A 16,169-nucleotide genomic window follows, 5' to 3' on the forward strand; every position below is an offset into this window, starting at 1 on the left:
AATTTCCCAAAGAGAATTCAATTATTTAAAAAAAAGTTTAATAAAATTTTGTGCAAACATTTAATTATTTTCATAAATAATAAATTTTTTTTAAGGAATTCATTTTTTATTTTCATAAAAAATAATTTGAAATTCTAGAAAATAATAATTGAATTAAAATGATGAAAACAATTTTAATAAAGTTACAGTAACAATATTTTTATATAGTATAAAATAATGATTTTATCTCTCGATCATCTTTAAGGTATTTGTCGCGCGACTGGTCACTGTCAAAAGTTTGTATCCGTTGACTGTACTTATGAAACGATTATGAATGCGAGTTTCTGAAAAACTTTTGCGGACGTACAGTTTGACACACAGATGTTCTCAAAGTATATTCATAACCTCTCGCATGAAAAACGATCGTGGCAACGTCGCAAGTTTGGCGTATGGCCGTCTTTAAAATTTCGCGCCAAAAGTAGCAGACAAGCTGTAGTATTTAACAAGCGCTATTGCCACGTTTACAAATTCACCTGTCATTTACAGTAAATGTTAAAATAATTTTTCAAGTTTGATGTTAAATATCTTTTAAACAAGACGGTGAAAAATTTTCATTTTTTTTATAAAAGTTCATTTTGGTTCAATAAATAAAACTTTAGTTTTTCTAAAAAATCTGTCGATTAGTATAAGTGCAAACATTAAAAATCTGTGGTTTTCATATGGTTTTCCTATACCGTACATGTTAAAAATCGAAACTTTGATTTCATTTTTTGAGACTTACAGACGGTCAATTTTATTTTAATAGGCCTTATTTTGTAGATAAATATCCAAAGAATAATTATGTGAAATTTAAAAAAATTCTGTCGAAAACGAATTTACGCGACAAATACCTTAATTATTATAAAACATGAAGATATCGATTGCTCCGAGTCGAAGACTCGGAGTGTTTGATTTCTTCATGTTTTATAACAAATTCCTGTGGTAAATCCTGTTCAAAAAAAAAAAAGATTAAAAATAAGATTTGTGCAAATTTTTTTCTTCTTTTTCTAAAACAAAATAATAATTTTGTTTAACAATTTTCTAATTTTCCTTAGAAGTAAAGAACAAAAATAATTTCAATTTGACAAAACATAATATTTAAGAAAATTTTAGTTTTTTGTGAAAAAAATTCTGATGATTTCTATTTGTGATTATAATTTCGAATTAATTATTATAAAATAAAAATAATTATAACATAATAATATAATATGTATACAATCTATCTAATGTTAATAAAAAAAAACAAAAGTATAAATAAAAGACAACTTCAGAGTGTGAGGGACAGAAAAAGTGAATGAATGAAAGAATGAAAGAACATTCAAATTAATATAGTTAATTTCCTTTTTAATAGTAACACTGAAGATGATCAGCGTCGATCTGATCGAAAAGCTTTTGTAACAATAAATGTTTATAAATAATTGACTTGACAAGAAACTATAACCTTATACCTCTAGTAAATATATTCAGCCACAAGTCGAAACTACAGCTACATCTAATTATAATTAGAAATCAACTTAATCAACATAATTAGAAGTCAACTTGAAAACTTGATATTTATTTAATATTGAAATACAAAAAATTGAATTTTCAGAATGAGACTTTATAAAATTCCCTGACATTTCCAGATTTCCTAGGTCCCGCTTATAGCATCTTAGATCGAAATTTGGATTCCCAATAATAGTTAACTACATCACCGTGATATATCATCGGTCATCTCACGAAGTAGTATAAGGAGATCCAACGAGCGGGAATTTGCAGTAAAACCATGAAGTAAGCCAAATGATAAGCAGATGTAAGCCATACTTCTCGCTCCTTATGCTCCTACATGTAATTAACCATTCGAACAAATAACTTTTCGAATATTTGACGATTCGAATAGATGGTGCTTCGACCACTTGACCATTCGAGCAAATATCGTTACGATGTTTTGACCCATCTACACGGAAACAATTTTTCACCTGGAATAGCTACAAATTTCATCATATTAGCGAAATTTTTAGTTGTTTCAATTAATACTTTTGCTATTCTAGAGAAACTTATCGCTGTTCCAGGTAAAGATTTTTTTCCGTGTACAAGTTGGCGCTTCGACAATTTGTCCATTCTTCCTTTTAGCTTTTCGTGGAAAATACAGCGTCTCCAAATGACTTTCCACTACTTGACAATTCAAACATTTGGCGCGTTTAACCATTCAAACAAATCGACGCCCCCCGACTGTAAAATGTTTATTCGAATCTCCGTGCAATAAAATGTTAACTCAGAAATTCGTGATGTATAATTGTTTTTAAAAATTTCATGCAATATAATGTTAACTCAAGTTGCATTCAATAAAATGTCAATTCAACCACCAGTGCAATACAATGTTATTTAAAATACTAAAATTTTTATTTCCAGCCTTTAAATTGTATGAGGTTAAATTAGATTATTAATTTATTTATTAAATTACTTAAATAGATTGAAGTTGCAACTGTTGACAGCACAATAATATTCGTATAGTTCCTTATTTATGGGTTAAGTTTTTATAAAAAAAGTCAGTAATGCAGAATGTTGAATAAAAGATTATTTTTTTATGGTGAAATATCTGCATAGTTTTCCACTCTTTAGACAAACAGTTTGGTTTTTCTTCAGCAGACCAATTGGTTGAAAAAAAGAGTTATTATATATGTACAGCGTTAAAAACTGCTACAAAATGGAAAACTAAATTCAAAAAAGGGACTGTTAAATTAATTTTAATATTTTTAAATATTTATAATTTTAATAAAAATAGTTTTCAAAGTTAGAATTAAATAAATTTTATTCTTTCATTTTCCTAATTAATTTAGTAGAAGTAAAAAATATTTATAACATAACTTTTTCACTTTCGCAAGAAAAATTCACTAATTATGTTTTTCTTTAACCTCATATAATTTAAAGGCTAGAAATAAAACTTTTAGTATTTTCAATAACATTATATTGCACTGGTGGTTGAATTGACATTTTATTGAATGCAACTTGAGTTAACATTATATTGCATGAAATTTTTAAAAACAATTATACAGCACGAATTTCTGAGTTAACATTTTATTGCACGGAGATTTGAATAAACATTTTATAGTCGGGGGGCGTCGAAATAGCTCTTCGGCTACTAGATGTTTCTAACAGATGATGCTTCGTTACAAATAAGACTACATTAATTCTATTGCGATCAAATATGGATCATCTCTTTGGAAATTTTATAAGATTTGCGAATCTGTTCTTTAAATGTTTCTAGCTTCATTTGTCGCCGATTTGAAGATAGTTATGTTTTAATACTGCCATTATATATAACCCACCTGTCGCTAAGATAATTATCCATTATCCGCAACAAGTAGGGCGGCATGTTTTTCTTTTTCTTCTTCTTCTTCTTCTTAATTTGATGGCTTCGACAAGTCAGGCCAATTCTAGATATGTTATACAGTAATTTTCGTAATAAATGTTTTGTTTCAGTCTCGGTTTAATATAGATTTTTGTTATAGTGTTTGAGGTTACTTTGGAGGTTAAACCAAGGTTGGTAAGTGGAGGTAGTTTTGAACTTTATCTGACTTCACCAATTTTTACTTTGTTATTCTTCCACATAGCATTGACTGCATGGGAGGCGCCGTTTTGAGAGACCTCCTAATGGTATGGCGGAATCGTGATGTAGACTTTCGTTGAGATGGGTAAAAAAAATCAGATAAAAAATTTCTGTTGGCAAACAAAAATCCTCCTTATTAAGTTGGTATATTAGTAGTTGAGTTGGTTTGTTTGACAAAAAGAAAAAAAATAATTTTGTCTTTCTTTTCTTATTTCTTTCTATAAGTGAGTTTATTTAGTATTCCTGTCGCTTAGTCAGTTTTATGCATTTATGTTTTGTTACAAGGTATTTAGGAAGGGGGAAAAAAAAACTAGGATAAAGTCACTAGAATATCGATTAAGTTTGACTCATTTGAATCAAGCAATACAGATACCTGATCGAACCGAGAACTTATAACAATAAAAGAAAAGGATAATTTAATTACTCGATATATTATTTAAATTATTTATATACATATTTTCCTCCCTTTCCCCTTCTACTTTTCCATTTTTTTATTTATTTTTTTTCTTTTATTTTATCTTTTTTTTTTTTTAAATAAATGTTATATTCTATAATTGTATTTTGGTTTGGATTTCTGAATTTTATTATATACAGTTTGTTTTCTCTCCTCTTTTACTATCAATCAGTTATTTATTGCAGATATATATTAAGTTTTAGGTTCTTAAATTTGTTGATCGGATTACTGAGTTAATTAGTTAGTTCTCCAATCAAGTCTTTGTTATACCCCGAGTCTCTCTGATGCTCGAGTGCTTCTTTGTTTTATTAATACAAATTTCTAAAATAATACTCTTAAATTCCTAGATTACTTAATCTAAATTCTATTTATTATTAGGCACCTTAAGAATAATGATAATCAACTTATGAATTACAAATGTTTTGAACTAGGTAAATGTTAATGAACAATAAATAAAAAAGACAAATAACAATGTACAGGGGAAGATAAAAAGTAAATAAAAACTTAAAAATAAAGAAAACCCAGGTGCGAATTTTGGTCGGCCGCCAGAGTTGGAAGGTCGGGCGCAGGTCGGCCCATCTATGGCTGCCAATAGGTCGGCAGCCAAAGTCGGGCCGACTTTGGTTACTGTTTCCACCCAAGTTTGGGCCGACTATGGGTGCCAAAGTTTAGAGAACCTAATTTTAGTTGGTCGGGCCGACTCTGGCCTCAGTCGGGCCGATGGTCGGTAAAACTATGGCAGCCAGAGTTTAGAGAACCTAATTTTAGTTGGTCGGGCCGACTCTGGCCTGAGTCGGGCCGATGGTCGGCTAAAGTATGGCAGCCAGAGTTTAAAAAGGTTAATTTCTGTTGGTCGGGCCGACTCTGGCCTGAGTCGGGCCGACGGTCGGTAAAACTATGGCAGCCAGAGTTTAGAGAACCTAATTTTAGTTGGTCGGGCCGACTTTGGCCTGAGTCGGGCCGATGGTCGGTAAAACTATGGCAGCCAGAGTTTAAAAAGGTTAATTTCTGTTGGTCGGGCCGACTTTGGCCTGAGTCGGGCCGATGGTGGGTTAAACTATGGCAGCCAGAGTTTAAAAAACCTAATTTCAATTGGTCGGGCCGACTCTGGCCTGAGTCGGGCCGACGGTCGGTAAAACTATGGCAGCCAGAGTGCAAAAAACCTAATTTCACTTGGTCGGGCCGACTCTGGCCTGAGTCGGGCCGATGGTCGGTAAAACTATGGCAGCCAGAGTTTAAAAAGGTTAATTTCTGTTGGTCGGGCCGACTTTGGCCTGAGTCGGGCCGATGGTGGGTTAAACTATGGCAGCCAGAGTTTAAAAAACCTAATTTCAATTGGTCGGGCCGACTCTGGCCTGAGTCGGGCCGATGGTGGGTTAAACTATGGCAGCCAGAGTTTAAAAAACCTAATTTCAATTGGTCGGGCCGACTCTGGCCTGAGTCGGGCCGACGGTCGGTAAAACTATGGCAGCCAGAGTGCAAAAAACCTAATTTCACTTGGTCGGGCCGACTTTGGCCTGAGTCGGGCCGATGGTGGGTTAAACTATGGCAGCCAGAGTTTAAAAAACCTAATTTCAATTGGTCGGGCCGACTCTGGCCTGAGTCGGGCCGATGGTGGGTTAAACTATGGCAGCCAGAGTTTAAAAAACCTAATTTCAATTGGTCGGGCCGACTCTGGCCTGAGTCGGGCCGATGGTGGGTTAAACTATGGCAGCCAGAGTTTAAAAAACCTAATTTCAATTGGTCGGGCCGACTCTGGCCTGAGTCGGGCCGACGGTCGGTAAAACTATGGCAGCCAGAGTGCAAAAAACCTAATTTCACTTGGTCGGGCCGACTTTGGCCAGAGTCGGGCCGATGGTCAGTTTGAAGTTGCAGCTTATAAAATCATTTTTGTTCTTAGGCTTTCATGTAAGCGTAGCGTAATGGTTAGCGTGTTAGACTTCGGTGCGTTAGGTTGCGAGTTCGATTCCTGCGAGCGTTAGAAATTTTAATTTGTATTTATGTGTAAGATTGCGTTTAGTGTTAAGATGTATACAATAAACAAATAAATAATGAATAATAATAATTAATAATAATAATAAATAATTAATAATTTTTTGCAATCGGTCGGCCGACTTTTGGCTGCCAAGGTCGGCACGACCAAGGTTGCCAAAGTGAATCCGACCTTCTTTCTCATGGTCGATAAAGCTTTGGCACCCCTGGTCGGCCCGACTTTGGCAACCATAGTCGGCACGACCATGTCAGCCACTGGACGGCGGGTGTTACAATTCGCTAGTTCGGCCGACCTTTGGCTGCCAAGGTCGGCACGACCATGGTTGCCAAAGTCAAGCCGACATTCTTTCACATGGTTGGCAAAACTTTGGCACCCCTGGTCGGTCCGACTTTGGTAGCCATAGTCGGCCCGACCATGTCAGCCACTGGACGGCGGGTGTTACAATTCGCTAGTTCGGCCGACCTTTGGTTGCCAAGGTCGGCACGACTATCCACTTGGTCGGCGCGACCATGGCCCGACCAACTTTTCGCACCTGGGAAAGAGGCCAATCACAAACAGATCTTTCAAATTGATCAATTGTTTCCCCTTCTTTCCTTCTTAACTCAATCATATTACAATATCATCATCAAACAAAAAGTTACTGATTTCAGCAACTGACTTCATTGTTGGTTTAAATAGAAGAAGGTTCCATTGTGCAATTTCAACTCTCCTTGTTCTAAATTTACTGAAGAAGAAGTTTAAGAAACTTCTGCTCTTTTCATTGAACAAGGGACAATCGTTAATGTAATGTAAAACTGAACTCATTTCAAACCCACATCTGCATGTTGGAGAAACATTCCACCCCAGTTTGTGGAAAAGCTCTCCCACGTAGTGATGCACGTCGGACAAGATGATCGAGAAATTACAATTACGAGAAAAATGATCGTCTTTTTATTTAATAATATCGTTCAGATCGTTATAAATTTGACAATCTCGACGAATTGTCGATCAAAGTTTTTTTAATAAATTGAAATTACTACTAAAAAAAATATTGTTTTTCAATATCTATTGGCTAATTTTCAAAATGAAATCAATTCATACAATAAATATTTACAGTATAACTTTAAATTTAAATAAATATTTTATATATTATTAAAAATTATTAGTAATTAATTATATTTTAACACAATCAGATTTAAATAGATTTTGATAATAAAATTTTTTTTAACTTTTTATTATATTATTTATAATATAATTTTTTATAATTTTTTGTACTCAAATTTTTCAAAATATCTACATTTAACTTAATTTTTATTTACAAAAAATAATTATATTTTGTATATATATTGTACATATATTAATATTGATACGTTTTCTTATTTGAAGGGTGACATGACAAAAAGGGTTAAGTGAAAATTTTTCAAAATTGATATTTTTTATAAAAAAAATCAGGTAAATTTATTTACACAGTTCTGTAAAAAGATTTTCTTGTCAATTGCTTTTAAACTCGTTTATATTAAAAATAAGAATCAAAAATATTATTGTGAATATAAGTTAATATGGTTTAAAATATTGCTTTCTTTTTGATATCATTAAATATATTAAATTTCGCTGAAAAATTTTATGTCTATTTAGAAAGTTTTATTCTTTATCTAATTTTGAACAATCTAAATATTGTTCTTCTGTTAATTTTTAAATATTTCTGTTTGTAGTTTGCATTTAAAAATGTTGGTACCTACTGTTTACTTTCAAAAGTAAACATTTAATTAACAATTTCTTCAGAAAACAAACATTTTTTTTAAAACAGACTTTTTTGCAATCAATTTTTTAATTCAATATTCAAAAACAAACTTCTTAGTTTTTCTTTAAATTATAAATTTATTTAACAATTAATTTTATAAAAAATATGCGCATTTGACGTAACCCCAAAATGGCCCACTTTTACTTATTTTTCTCACTAATATGTAGATTTATCTTCAAAAATTGTATTTCCACCGGTAAAGCGCACTAATATTTTGAAGCAGTTTTATTAGACTTCTTCTTAAATGAGCAGGGAAATTTTTAAATGTATTTTCGTTTCCTGTAAAATCATGAAATTATAATTTTCCACCTTTTGTCATGCCACCCTTCATTTGTAATATAATTTAATGTCATCAAGAATCAATTTTTGTCGAACGAAACGAGCCGAACAAAAACAAAGAAAAATCAAAAATATCGTTTCCTTGAAGTTCGTTTCAACCGAGAAGATTCGAACGATGTCGAGCATTTATCGGTTCGACGTGCATCACTACTCCCACGCATACGTGCCCCGTCCTGAGTCTAGTTATGAGATTTATGGCTCTTCTAGATAAGTCGTATCCAGTGAACCATGGTCTATCAGTTTTGTTGGTTATATAATGGAAGTATACCTGTCGAGTTCTGGTTACCGGGAAAAAAGGCCAGTCCAATTTGACTGTTGATCTATGATCATTATTTATCATGTTTTTTAAGTCATCCTTAGAGCCGGGATCCAAATTAGTTTAATTTCTTGGTTGTTTCCCAACAACTGTGTTATCATTGACGCTATCTCATGGACCAAGATCCTTGACTTTAATGAGCCCAATCTGTCCTTCAGTATCTGAAGAGTGCTTAGAGAGTCTGTTAAAATAAGGGGGTTTGTGATGTTTTTAGGGTTCCGTACACCTACGGTGTATCGGCGGAACCCTATTGGTGAGACTCTGTTGTCCGTAGCCAAATCGTGTCCCCCCCCCCCTAGCGGCTAAACTATTTGACCTAGAGAGCTCAAATTTGCTCCAGATATGTATTTTCACTCGTAGATTACAGGAAAAATATAGCGAATGTGATTGGACGTGATGGGCATAGCGTTGTCAAGGAAATAACAAGATTTTTGGCCAAAAATGCATAAAAGTGACCATTCCCCCCCTCTTAACTTCTAAACTATTCGACATGGAGAGCTGAAATTTTGCATGCTGGTGTATTTTTACTCGAATATTACAGGAAAAATATAGAGAACTTGATATGTAATGATGGCCATAGCGTTGTCAAGGAAAAACTAAAAAATTTTTTAGAAAAATTTTTTTTTTCCTAACTTTTACATTATTTGACCTAATGAGCTGAAAATTGGTATCCTAGTGTATTATTACATTCTGACGACAAAAAATTTATTTAAGAAACTTTTTGAAAAAAAATGAAAAAAAATTTTTGTTTTAATTTTTTTTTCAAAAAAAAAAAATTTTTTTAATTTTTTTTTAGTTTAAACACGTGGCATTAAATATTTTAAGGAAGAGAGTGAAATTTTAAGAGAATAAATGAGAGATTGTTTTCTGACTTTAATTTCTTAACTAAAAATAAAAAAAAAATTGGACAAGTGCGAGTTCTACTCGCACTGCAATGGCGGGTTCCGCACACAAATATTAAAACAATACTTGCAACATTGATCGGTAATTGGTAGAATTAAAATAAACAATTATAAAAATATATTAAAATCATTTGATAAAAAAAATAACTAAAAAAAATTAAAGTATTGTATATCTAATATTGTAAACAATAATAAGCAGAGGAACAAAATTTTCAAAATTTATTATAGTTCCTCTGCTTATTATTGTTTACAATATGAGATATACAATACTTTAATTTTTTTTAGTTATTTTTTTTTATCAAATGATTTTAATATATTTTTTTAATTGTTTATTTTAATTCTACCAATTACCGATCAATGTTGCAAGTATTGTTTTAATATTTGTGTGCGGAACTCGCCATTGCAGTGCGAGTACAACTCGCACTTGTCCAATTTTTTTCTATTGAGTACTTGAGAGCTGAGTGGATTCCGCTCAGCTCCGCCATAATTGGAGACCAACATCCCAGTAATCTAATCCCTAGTCTATGCTGGGTAGACGGCACATATATGCTACAGCTCGAGTTAAAATTCCGTTCTGAAAAAGCACCATCCGAATAAATCGGGGTGTAGTTATGAAATTTATTTAAGATGTTTAAATTAAAGGTTTCTTGTGGGGTAGCTGATGTCCTAATATCAAATCCAGAATCTTTGTCCACATAACTGTCAATTTCAAACATCAATTCCAAGTTCTGTCAAAATGTGCCGCTCTTTGTGGTACCTGTAGAGTAGAGATTATTTCGGCTGTGGGAGTTAAATATTTTATAGGTGGGAATTCTGTTAGATATTTTGGGAGTTGTTTATTGGGAGCGAACTCCTCAAGAACAGAGTTCAGCTTCTGGAGTAAAGGGTTATTGCTCCAACTAGATATTCTGATGATGTTTCTGTGGAGAAGTAACGATCTTCTGATCTCTAAGGTCGGTTCTCCGGCCTCAGAGAGAAGAATTGGGATTGGGGAAGTGCGCATACAACCCAGGGCCGCTCTTAGGGCTGCATACTGTACTCTGTCCAGCGCTGACAGCCTTGTCTTCCCTGCATTGGAAAAAAGTATGGAGGCCCATTCTAGCAGTGCTCTTGTAAAGCCACGATAGACCACCAGCATTGAATCCGGGTGAGCCCCGTAGGTAACTTTTGCGAGTGATCTGATAATGTTAAGTGACCTGTTGGCTCGTACCACCAGGTCGGATATGTGGTCATGCCAATTGAGTTTATGGTCCATAATAACCCCCAGGTATGTTAACTTTCCCTCGTTAGTAATTTGGTTGTTACCCACCCTAATTGTCTCTTGCGAAAGGTCGTCTGAACTTCTGGAAAAAATACATAATTGGTTTTTGCCTGCTGCAACGCTAAACCCCAACTCAGCTAACCAAGAAATCAATCTATCAATAGCCGCCTCAATCGATGACTGAGCTATATTCATGTCTTCATCCGATGCATGCTGAAGAATGTCATCAGGAAACTGTAAGATCTCTACATCCCCTTGGATAACTGTCTTGATTTCTCTGAGTGCGAGATTAAAAAGGAGGGGAGAGAGTACTCCACCCTGAGGGACCCCCACTCCACAAATTCGCGGTGCGGAAGATTCTCCTCCAAAAAAGAGCATCCTATTTGTTATCATGAATGATACGAAGTTATGTATTCTGGAGGGCACCCCTAGCTCCGTAAGTTGAGTTAAAACGGCTGAAGGCAACAGAGCATTAAATGCACCTTTTATGTCTAGGGCTACTGCGACGATTTTTTTCCCCTGACAAAGTTTCTCAAGATATCAGCAGACAGATATGAGACACAGTCCAAAGCGGAACGTTCCCTACGAAAGCCGAACTGGTGATCCGGAATCAAGCCCCGCTGCTCAACAAAGTGCTCGAGTCTGGTATTGACCAACCTCTCCATCAGTTTACCCAAAGCTGAAGTAAGAGAGATCGGTCGAAAACCTTTACCATTGGGTTTTGGGATAAATTTAACCAAAGTAGAATACCATGAATTCGGGAATTCCGATTGTTTAAAGCAGACGTTATAGAATTCAATTATTTTTTCAAGACACGGTAATGGAAGTCTCTTTATTACTGCATAAGATATCTTGTCTAGTCCCGGGGCTGAGTCTTTTTTACATTTAGAAAGTGCTGCATAAATTTCGGTTTTAGTAAAAGGTGAGTTGTAGATGTCGTTTTCGTCTATTTGTGTGATTTTATTGTGTGGGATAGGAAGAATATCTTCTCTAACTATATCATTTTGTAACCTAAGTAATTCCTCCGAGTTTGGATCATTTGACTTAATATTTGCTTTCGAGAATTTACCTGAGAAAGCCCTTATTAAGCTCCAAATCCTTTTTGAACCTAAACTGGGTGAAATTGAATTGCAGAGAGATCTAAATGATTTCTTTTTTTGTTCCATTAAGGCTTTCTCCGAGTTTTTCTCAATTTCCAAGTATAGGTCAAAGTTTTCTCTATTTGGGTTAAGAAGATAGGCTTTTCTTGCTTTCTTTTTTTCTGCAAGGACTTTATTCCATTCCTCTGACCACCATGAGGGCTTGATAGGTGAAGAAGGGTTTGAATTGTTTGGGATATAAGCTCCCGCTGAGATCAGTGATTCGACTATAGAGGCAGTGAAACAGTCGTATTTACTTAAAAGGTTATTTTCGAACTCATCAAAAGCCGGTAAGTTGGTTAACATCAGTTTATTAAATTCGACCCAATTAACCTTTTTTAGATTTAACCTTGTAGAACTCTGACAGTTTGTTTCTAGTTTGATCGGAATGATCAAAGTGACTGGGTAATGGTCGCTGCCAAAGCTTTCATTCAGGGTTTCAGAGGTACAAATATAGGACAGATCGGAGGACACCAATTGTAAATCAAGAACGCTACCCAACGACCCCTGGGTATGACTTATTGTGGGGGCATCGTCATTGATAATATTAACATCTAGGATCTCCTGTAAGTAGTTGATCATTTTGCCCATTTTGTTGAGGTGGTAAGGTAAGTAATCAGGGAGGTGGGCATTAAAGTCCCCCATCAAAATAATTTTACCGTCAGAAGGGATTTTAGTGGCTAGTTCAGATATTAAATTGATTGAGACTCTGGCATTGGGAGGAATATAGGCAGAGATAATGTACAATCTGCCCAGGAGGGTATTAACCCTAATGGAGAATATCGGTCTAAGGGCCTGTTAGATCGATCTGTTCAAATATATATGAGGATTTAATAAATATTGCTGTACCTCCTCCTGGAGTGGGGAGATTTCGGTCACACCTGATGCATGAGTATCCTTTGATTTTATAATTTTTGTTTTTTTCAGTGAACCATGTTTCGGTTACTGAAAGTAAGTCTAGGTTATATTGTAATAAGAGAGTTTCGCAATTGATCTTCTTTTTGATTAGGCTTCGTGCGTTCCAAGTTGCGCATTTAAAGTCCATTTTGGACAGTACTTTTCCCGATTTTACACTTAAATAAACTAATTAACTTAATAAGCTATGGTACATTAAAGGCATGTGAGACTTAGTATAGATGTTGTTTTTCAGACAGATTAACGATTAGGTTAGCCTGGTTTGGTTAAGGATGGGGTGGGGGTTTTAGGATTGTCAGGTTATTGGTTTCAATATGAAGATGGTTAGTGGATTCTATGATTGGTGTTGTATCCATATCCATATCATTTAGTAGGTTGCTTGGAGTGGATTCCTGGGAGATATTACCCGTTGGATTAAGGATAGGATCGGATGTTATTTTATTAGATTCGTTTTGGTGTAGAACATTAAGATTAACTGAACTAGCCTGATCTGTGAGATGGGAGTCTTCTTTAGAAGATAAGGATTGGTCTGTGGGGTTTAATTCTTCAGAAATCCCTGGTGCTTCAATTACTACATCATCAGATCTGAGCATTAAAATTCCTCTCTGTTGGAGATTGAAGATAGCTTCATTTCTAGAGAGGTTATGTATGTAGCGTTCCTTCATAAATAGGTATTCAAATCTATATACTGGGCAGATACTAGATGAAGATTTATGATCTCCTGCGCAATTAAAACAGAAATTAGAAAAAGATTGGTCTTCACAATTAGTGGACTCATGAAATCCCCCACAGAATTCACAAATTGATCTTGATGCTTTACATTGGGCTAAAATATGTCCAAATAGTTGGCAATTGTGGCATCTTTTAGGTTGTGGGATGACAGGGTATACATGATGAGCCACACTGTGTATAAATACCGTTTTGGGGATGGAGTCGGATTTAAATCTTAATTCAATTGAGTCAAGTAGTAAATTACTGCCTCTTTGTCTTCTTCTAACCGCTGATGCTAAAATAGAATGTTTCTTCGTCTACATTATTTATAATTTCGGTTACCGAGTGGGTTTTTAGAACGTTAATGTTGCCCTTACGGAAGAGTAAAGATTGTGGAATATATGAAGCCAGTTCCATATTAGATAACTCAGTGGAGGATAGGAGGGAGTTGGCATCTTCGAGTAGGTCGCAAAGGATCTTTACTTGATTTTTTCCACTTATATAGATCTTTCTGTCTCCCGTAATCCATTTAGAGAATTTTTTCCCTATAGCTATTGGGTCCAGTTTTCCCAAGTTCCTTTGGGGGTTGGTTGATTCGATGAGGACCATATACGGAGAGTCATGAGTGTTATTGTAGAGGTGCTTGTAGTCGCTAGGTGTGAGATATGGAGAAACCCATTAGAATTCTGGATCATTTTGATTTTGTTGTGGAGGTGGATAAGGATTGTTTTTTTAGAATTTTGTGTTTCATGGGTTAAGTCTGGGTTTGTATCTAAATTTGGTGGAAATTGTTCAGAGGTACTTGGTGAGCTGGCCCTAAATGTTCCCATATCAATTTGTATTTGGAGAGAATTTGCATCTGGAAGTCCTGTGATTATCGCCCTAAATTTTTTCTTAGAGTGCAAGACACCGGGAGATAATGAATTTGAGCGTTCTTGGGGAGTTTCTATTTTATTGTTTGTTAAGTTATCGAAGGTTCTTTTACTATTTGCAGGAGAGGAATGGAAAGAAGAATTTGTAAACATCATAGTTGGAGTAGATCTGTCTAGTCTTCTCGATAGTTGGTTAGTGATTCTTTTAACTCTGTCTATTGAGTTTTCTTGGTTCAAATCCTCTCTTAGTGAATCAATTACTGAGGTACCAGAGAAACCAGGTGGTGGTGAATTAAGTTTGGGAATTGGATTAGATTTATTATTTTGATTGAGGGAGTTGGAACGATTTTGGTTTATATCTACAGTCTGTTGACTCACCAATTTACCCTCTTTACCTCTCCTGTTCCTTCTCTTACCGTGATGATGGTTGTGTCGCCTGGTCATGCCAATTGACGGTAAAGTAAAGAAAAAAATTATAGGGGAGAAAAGAAAAAAAACCCCAGAAAAAGTTAATTATAATACAAAACAATGGAGTTTATTATTCGAATAAAGAGGTCATTTTAAATTAACCAATTAATTCAACATGTCAATATATTAAATCTTGAAAATCACTAATCAGTTCAAGACTCACATGCCTTAGAAATTTAGTATATTATTGTCATTATTATTCTTATAACTTGCAATGACTTATTGATGATGATATCGATATGTTTGGTTATTTATCCGACAAAAATCCTATAATTATTGTTATATCTCCCTTCTCTTTAATAGTTATATTTGTTGCTATTTATTAAACTAGTTGTTTAGTTTTAGTTATTTAAGTTTATTTTAGTTTTATTCAGTTTTGTTTTTAACAGACAAGTTAAATCGGGGTCTGTATAAAATATAATAAGAAAATTTATTCCTGTATTTTGGTATAAATCTCAAAATTTCTGTTACTATTATTATTTTAATTTAGTAGCAGAAATTTATTAGAGGGAAAAGTAAGTACGATTCGAATAACAAAGAAGCTCGAGGTTTAAATTCATAATAGAAAACAATATAGTCTTTAATTAAGAGAAAACAAAATGTCTAATTTCATAATTTTAATATTACTGCTTGGAGCAGATATCAAGAAACAGAAAAAAAAGGAAAAATATATATTTATATATTTTTTATTTGATCCAAAAAATTTATGTATATCAATTTATTTGATTATCTTAAATATTGAATTTTATATGTATATATATTTATAAATATTTAAAAATATATTGTCATAAGCCGAGTCAAATCAATTACCTTACAAATGTGATGAAAACTAGCGAACCAAACAAAGGATGTAGTTGAGTTGGTTTGAAAGGTCAATTTGTAAGGAATAACTTGTTTAGGTGGTTGCGACACTTGTTGATATCGAGATTGTTCACTTGTACGCTGTCCTTATAATTTTATGTATAGCCAATATAATTATAATTTTAACCTCTTCCGACTTATTTGCTTCCTTCCTTTTCCTTTTATTGTAGATGAAATCAGATCACTGTAATTTATCGTATTATGTTCATGTATCTAATATGTAATTGTAACTTTCAACTAATTACATCAGTTTATTAGGGTTAGTTTATTGTTCTGGGGTTATTTAAGTATAATTTTATTGCTCTGATACTGAGTTTAGCACATTTTAAGTTATTCAAATGAATGTATAAATTTTGATTTATACTTCACTTATTTTTATTAAAACATTTTGGTTTATGATTGCATCACTTAGTTTTGTAACAGGTAGAGCGTTCTTAAAGGGAACGCTTTTTATTTTTCTGCTTGGTAACTGTTCGCTTCGAATGTTCAATCGAAACTCGTTTTTCTTTTTCATCGACTCGATGAGATCTTTCCATCTTGCGGAATTAAAC

The 16,169-nt window shown here is 34.0% G+C and overlaps 2 protein-coding genes across 3 annotated transcripts in view; one reads left to right on the plus strand and one right to left on the minus strand.

Annotated features, from left to right (window-relative positions):
- The window catches only part of LOC122502421, a 36,354-nt gene extending 20,209 nt beyond the window's left edge, over nt 1-16,145 (minus strand). The window contains exons 1-2 of the mRNA XM_043612462.1: nt 15,568-16,145; nt 3,327-3,717 (exon numbers count right to left, since the gene is read on the minus strand). The gene's annotated coding sequence lies outside the window, so the exon portion shown is untranslated. The remainder of the gene's footprint in view (nt 1-3,326; nt 3,718-15,567) is intronic.
- LOC122502419 (PHD finger protein 14) overlaps nt 1-16,169 on the plus strand; it is a 60,003-nt gene that overhangs the window by 33,675 nt on the left and 10,159 nt on the right. The window lies entirely within an intron of this gene.

The sequence above is a fragment of the Leptopilina heterotoma genome, unplaced genomic scaffold, assembly GCF_015476425.1.
Source record: "Leptopilina heterotoma isolate Lh14 unplaced genomic scaffold, ASM1547642v1 Lhet_228, whole genome shotgun sequence".
Classification (NCBI taxonomy): Eukaryota; Metazoa; Arthropoda; class Insecta; order Hymenoptera; family Figitidae; genus Leptopilina; species Leptopilina heterotoma.